Below are 7,155 nucleotides of genomic sequence, written 5' to 3'. Positions count from 1 at the left end.
TGATCATCACTTCCTTTGATAGCGATTTTTTACAATTATTTTTATGTCATCATACTTCAATTTTCCTATGTTGAATCACTTACGTTATGAAGAATCTGCTGGACTATAACATGGCAGTTATCCAGGTTTCAAGCTTCTTATATACTACTTGAAAGAGGTGTGCATATATAGTACATATATTCATATATTAAATATATTTAACCTTTTTATACCAAAGCCAAACATATAAACAAACACTAAAACTTATTTCTCCTAAATTTTCTTATAAACAGTAGAATTTTATGTGTATACATAAGGTATCCTTTTGTAAAACTAACCAATTAAACCTTTTTGTCATTAAATATAGGTTTGTTTACAATCAAATGTATTTTTTTAGTCACTAAATATGATTTGTGTAAATTCCTAATATTATTATTATATTTTAGATTCCCATAAATTATTATAAATAATAATTTATTATTTTTATATGATTTCACCATAACGTTGTATAATTTAAATTTAATATTTATATTAAGTTTTTTTTTCATCTTAAAAAACATTTTTTTCCTGTTTTTATATATGCTAATATTTTTTATTTTATTTAATCTAGTATTTTTATTGTTATTTACAATTTTAATACTTATTACTTTTTTTTCTATGCTACTTAATAGTTAAAGAAAAAGAAAAAATTTCTATTTAAAAATCAAAATATCGTTAATATTAAATTCATCAACCCACTCATTTTATTACAAAAAAATATTATAAAAGAAAATATTTATGGTTTTGTATATAGAATCAAAAAAAATAATGTATGGAGCCGAAAACCAAACTAAAGTATGCATGAGGGTTTAAATTTTTATAACCGAAATACCGAAAAAAAAAAAAGAACGAAAATGAATCGATATGGATTAACCGATCCTTTTAAAAGTTCATTATAAATCATTCATGAAATTCACGAAAATGACACCCGTGCGGGTAAACCAATCCACTTTTTTTTGATTATAGGCCCAATTGATGGTGGATGGATACCAAAAGAGATTGAGTGCCATTCTTTTTACTCTCTCCTATGAGTTTGATCTTCATCATCCCTTAGATTAATGCTTCTTCTTCTTCTCTGGAAAAAGGAGGTGGACTTGGTGGTAGGAAAGAATCTGGATAACTTCGTTTTGGAGGACGAGAAAGACCTTTCCGTGCTCCCTTGTACGATTTTTCTTTGTTGTCCTCCTTTTAGCATGTTCCAAACAACTATAACCAGCAGACTATAGTTGTTATGAACCTTCAAAACCATGTTTAGTTCATTTTTTCTTTGAGAAAGAATTTAGTTCATGTTTCGTGTACTATATAACTTATGATTGACGTGTTGTTCATGTGTGTAGATAAATAACTTATGAGTTCAATACCAAAGTCTTGACACATGAAAATATTTATTTTTAAACCAATATAAATTTGCATTAGGAAAAATTTAAATTGTGGTTATTTACACAAGTATAATAATTTATAAATTATTCTTTGAGAACTAAATTATCACTGCTTGGCTAGTCTGAGTTTGGCTTTCGGTCCAAATGGTTAATATGTTGGGCTCTAGCAGATGATCGGTTCACCTCTTGGCATTAGTCGGAAGATATTTTAAACTTGGATCAGGCAGTGTGATAGTCAGTCTACTCTGTAGCACTTAGATGACTGGATCATCCAATAGGATATATCAAAAAAATAAAAATAAAAATAATTTAAAAAATCTATAAACAAATATAATATATTGATGATTCAAATACAATAAGAATGTTATGTGTAGACATATTATATATAATATATGGTACATTATATATCTATAGTATTAAATATATGTGCACTATTCATTTATACAAAAATATTACATCTGTACGGACGCGCGGATCAAAGGCTACTTATACAATATTTTAGTATATATATATATATATATATATATATATATATATATATATTTAAAATATTATATATTTAAGTAATCTTTAGTTGTAAGTAGGATATAATCGTTAGTTTTACTTTTACTTCTACATCTATCAATTTTTACTTCTAAAATTTCTCTTGTTTTACTTTTACTTTTAACTAGGTTTTTCACCGCGCTACGCGCGGTTTGGACATTTTGAATTTGTTAATCTATTGTATTTTATTACTACCTATATAATTTATTTTGTTTAAGTTTGTATTTTTTATAACTCTTAATGAGCTATATATTTCATTAGTTTTGCTTTGTTTTTCTAGTAGATTTGAACTATGTCTTTCTAAAAAATTATACTCTATACCACATATATTTTAATATTATCAAATAGAATTTCTATTCCTTACCAGATAATGGATGTCATGACTAACACATATGAATTAATTTGATACTACTTTTTTTCTTTTCAGTGTTATTCTCCTTTGACATATACATAATTTTATATTTTTGTATTTTTTCAATTCTCATTTAATATTTTGAATAGTGTTTATGAAATTATTGAAGTAAATTTGTTTAATGGTGTTACGGTGAATACCGACTTCCGGCACTGCTTTTATTATTAATCTTAAAATAGGGAGCATATGGTTATTAATATATATATTTTTTAAAAATATTATTATATTTTTGAATTAATGCTGTTAGGAATATGATTTTTATTTTTCCATTTTTGATGTTTTTAACTTTGTAAAAGTATCTATTTTCATCATTATAACCTACATTTTTGTTGTTATTTTTCTATTGTATATATAATAAGTATACATAAGTATACATCACCTTTATTTTTGCCTTTCAGCTTTAGAGGTTGATTCTTTGTATGGTGTATATTTTTCCATTTATATTTCTTAAGTCGGTCTTTACTATATGTTTAATTATATTCACGTTTAGTTATTGTAATTTTAATTTACGTGCTTCTCTAGGTTTGCAGTTTTGCATTGTGTTTTGTAACTTGCGTTCTTTTATAATTGTGATATAAGTTTTTAGGTTTTTTCTTCTTTTATATATTTATAAAAATTTTATTTTTGCATTCTTTAAACCAAAGTTGTAGTTTAAAACAATAAGTAATATGATAACAGTTGTGATTTCTTAAATTGATTAACTCTGTTTTTTTTTTGTGTTGTGTCTCATGTTACATTTTTATAATTTTCTCGCAATTCTTTTCACACTTGTTGTTAATTATACATTTGCACACTATTTTAATATATGATAAACAATATTGTAATAGCGTTTGAAATATTTTTATCCAAAACACTTATATATTCATCAAATATAAAATATTTAATCTTTTTAAACCCAGAAATTGAACTGTTTTTAAGTTAATAATTTTTAATTATCCATATCACATAAAAATTGAGAATAAATATATAATAGTAGTTGAGTAAAATATTTTTAGATAACATGTTACTGTTTACTTTATCACCATTTTCAAATGTTATTTGTTTCATCCACTTCTTTGGGGTATTTTTTTTTGTCAACTCTTTGTCGTAAGTTAAATTAATGATTCCATTTAATTTTCTTTACTCGGATCTATATAACGGAAAGCATAGAGAGAGAGAGAGATATGTGCACAAGTGCATCACACTCTTTCCAAACCATGTAAATGATCACTTAGAAAACAACTTTCAATAGAAAAATAGAAGATGAATATATCATTTGAGATAGATTGAATTTGTAAGATCCATCTCGCAACATTATGTAAATTAGACTCACTCAACAAAAAAATATTTTTCAAATGGTTTGATACTATATAATAATTGCATATATAAAAATTACAATTTCATATATTGAATGATGAAAAAGATAAAAAGTTTGGTCACTATAAATAACTTAAAGTGAAAACCACTACCCAAAACTTGATATATCATATAAAATAAACCATGACTCTCCAAATTAAGCAAAGCTTCTTGGCCTGAGAAAGATTCCACATATCTACACTCTTGTTTATTAAAAGATCTTGTTTACACAAAATTAACAAACTTAGAAGGGAAGAAGCGTCAATGTTTGGATATGAAAGGATGGTGCTCTTTTGATTGAGGATCTACCTTAGGCGTGAGATTGTTACCATGAAGTAGATCACAGATCTTTGAGTACATCACACATGTGACGGGTCTCCTCCACCACCACTACTTTGTGATGCGAGCTTGAATTTTCCGTCAGGTTAATCTTCTCAAACATATATTGCTTCTCTGCCTCAGCCTTGGCCAACCTCTGTTCAGAAGTTACTTGCGTATTCCTCCTCAAACTTTTCCGTTTTCGTAGTACAATCTTTACAACCTCTCAGACTCCCGTTATGCTTTGTTAGCTTTAAGCTATAACATGGCTGCCTCTGCTAGATTCAGCCTCGCGATACCCTCGACCTCGTCTATATTAAGTTTTTTCTTATGTCTCTCTGTTTTCAGCTCTGGTACTTCTTTGGCTTTGTCTTCAAGCTCTCTATTGTGAAGTCTCGAGAGCCAGGTGTAAACTCCTGAACATCATTGTCTTATCCTCACACTTTCCATTTTACTCACCCTCACATGCAACTATTTGCAGCGTCTAACTCGATCTCTTCAGAAACATGGTGATGAAAAAGGTTAGACTAAACAGACAGAGTAATATTCACATCCGATTCTCTCAAACCTGATAACCACGTAGACTGTGCCTTCTTCTCCCCCAAGATCGTGACACTGGCGGTCGAGAAAGACTTTGACGTTGTGTCGCAACTTCTCAATGGATTCATCCAGAGCCAACTATTTCCTAGATTCGAGTGTTTACCCGTCCGCGCCATCAATCTATATTTCCGTGCGAATATACTTGGCTGAATGGTTGCAGCTTGCAGGCATCCTGAGGTGCTATCAGACGCACACCTTCTCCATTTTCAAAACTCTTCGCAGCGTCTAAGTCGATCACTTTAGAAACATGGTAATGGAAAGGGTTAAACTAAAAGACAATAGTATTATTCACTCATAAATAAACAAAAGAACCGTACACTTTCAATCAGTATTTTACCTTGGAAAAACATTATTAATTTGCCAGCTGTTGTTTCTGCTAACCCACCGCAAATCTTCTCAAGAATCCTCACAATTACATAACAGCTTCGTACCTCTCAAAACTACACTTCTATCGATGTTAGCAACAAAAAAAAACTACACTTCCATGGAAAATCCTGCTAACAAAGTCGAGAACCTTAATCCACGATTCTCGATCACAGTTTGGTGCATATTGCTGAAAAACGTTTTAACCAAACTCTACAGCTCAGAAGTGCCATTTCCTGACCGACACTTAGCAACATTTCTTTGTTTTGTACGCCTGTTCATTAAAAAATAAAAAGCTCAGATTAGTAATATACCTTGTATAATGAACTCGGAAGTGTTCATTCGATATGGCTTCTACGCCTACGCCTGACATAAGCTCAAGAAGGACTCCACAGTTTGACCCACGAAAAAGGACTCCAGAGTTATATACCTTTTACCATCAGAATAATAACAGTATTTTAATGACAAATTAAAGATATATGAAGTATTTTTTGGTGTTAGATATGCGTCTAGCTTACTTGGGCTCCAGATATCCAACTGTGCCATGGACAATATGCCGGAGACATGAAAGGCTCTGTCAACTGCCAATTTAGACAAACTGAAATCGCCCGCATGTGTTTATCAGGTAAGATCATCTTACTTGTCTTCAGGTCCATCTGTATGATCTCTTGAACACCATGTGCGAAGATGCTTGATCCTTACATAAAGACAATCAAAACCATTCAAAATCAGGTACAACAAAATTCTTGGAACAAAGATTAAGGACTCTTTTTGCTCTGTAATAATCTTACCGTTTTGCTTTGTAATAATGTTTTCATAGTGTTTTTTATTCCTGTTGTGGCTGCATCTTTTTACGATTTGTTCTCACCCAGAGCAAACCGAATAGAAATCTTGAAAATTCTCCATATACCAGATCAAATAGCTGAATGACAAATATTTCGAATGGTTAACGCTTGGCCATGAAACCATTATTGAATAAAGGAATGAAAATGAACCTGAAGAAGGGAGACATGAACATATGAAATTCATGTGTGTTCGTTCGTTCCTAAAAATCAGAATCGCCACACGGCCAAAACAATTTAACAGCATACTGCACGGGAGACTTTCCGGTGGTGACGGGAGACTTCTAGTGGATTACTATCCATTGGGTTTCATCGCCATAGCTTCAACTTCTTTAGTGGAGGTTTTCGTTTTTGACTGGATTAAATCTAGGCGAAGGGTTTATAAAGAAGAAAAACAAAGGATAAGAAATGAATTCGTAAAGAGGAGCTTGAAGAACACAATTTATTGATAATATTGGTAGCTATAACGTAGATTTCATGAAGATGTAACCGAGAAGACGAAGTGAGAGAAGCAGAGGCGGTTGATCGAAGCTTCCTTTTATCTTTATTTTCGACAATAACTAATGACATGGCATAAAGGATTTCCCTGATTGGTTGATTTTTTAATCTGAGGTGGACACTCTCCCCGCTCTAGTTATCTCCCTTTTAGTATAGTATATATATTTTTACTTTTATTAGATTTTAATACTTATAAGCGCGGAAAGATCTCACTCCAATTACCTTAAGGAGTGAATTACTCTCTCAAATAAGATGTTCAATTGTAATACTCAAGGATTGAATCCACAAGGAGCTAGGGAACCAAATAAATCTAATCAGAATGATTAACCTAGGTTATTTATGTTTAAATGTAAATAACATGTTGTGAGCAAGGCAGTTGCTCGATTGGCTTGATTGAGTTTTTGGCACTTAAATGAAATAGTTAGACTTAGGATTTCTATTCAGGTAATCAGGATATAATCCTACAGATGCCTAACAGTTTTATGCATGATATAATAGAGCTCAAACACTTATGAACAAACCGATCGGCGTTCGCTTTCTAGGTTTGTCTATTGACCAGATATAAGTGTCGATCGATGATTCTAGAGGAATATCAATCGATACACCTTTTGCACCGTCGATCGATTATTTTATAGGAATATCGATCGACATGTTCTTAGTCAAGTTACGCGCAGGTTGAATAATGCTCACTAGGCTTACTAGATCAGCCTTCGCCTTACTCTAACAATCCTAGCTCAATTAGGACGGATTCAGGGTGAGATTCAAGTGTTAACTTGTGCCTAAACTCCTAGGTCAAGGTTCTAGCTAGCTAAACTAAAAACATGCATTAAGACAGTTCTAAGGCTGA

The 7,155-nt window shown here is 31.1% G+C and overlaps 1 long non-coding RNA gene across 1 annotated transcript; it reads right to left on the bottom strand.

Annotated features, from left to right (window-relative positions):
* Positions 1 to 4,970: 4,970 nt before the first annotated feature.
* LOC125599898 lies at positions 4,971 to 5,926 on the bottom strand. The gene is made up of 4 exons (XR_007333540.1): positions 5,760 to 5,926; positions 5,609 to 5,665; positions 5,487 to 5,549; positions 4,971 to 5,398 (listed from the first exon to the last, which is right to left on the bottom strand). It is a non-coding gene; the product is annotated as an uncharacterized LOC125599898 (long non-coding RNA).
* Between the last annotated feature and the right edge of the window lie 1,229 nt (positions 5,927 to 7,155).

The sequence above is a fragment of the Brassica napus genome, unplaced genomic scaffold (genome assembly GCF_020379485.1).
Source record: "Brassica napus cultivar Da-Ae unplaced genomic scaffold, Da-Ae ScsIHWf_2054;HRSCAF=2705, whole genome shotgun sequence".
Lineage (NCBI taxonomy): Eukaryota > Viridiplantae > Streptophyta > Magnoliopsida > Brassicales > Brassicaceae > Brassica > Brassica napus.
The sequence above is the reverse complement of the archived record's forward strand: the minus strand, read 5'-3'. Positions and strand labels throughout refer to the sequence as shown.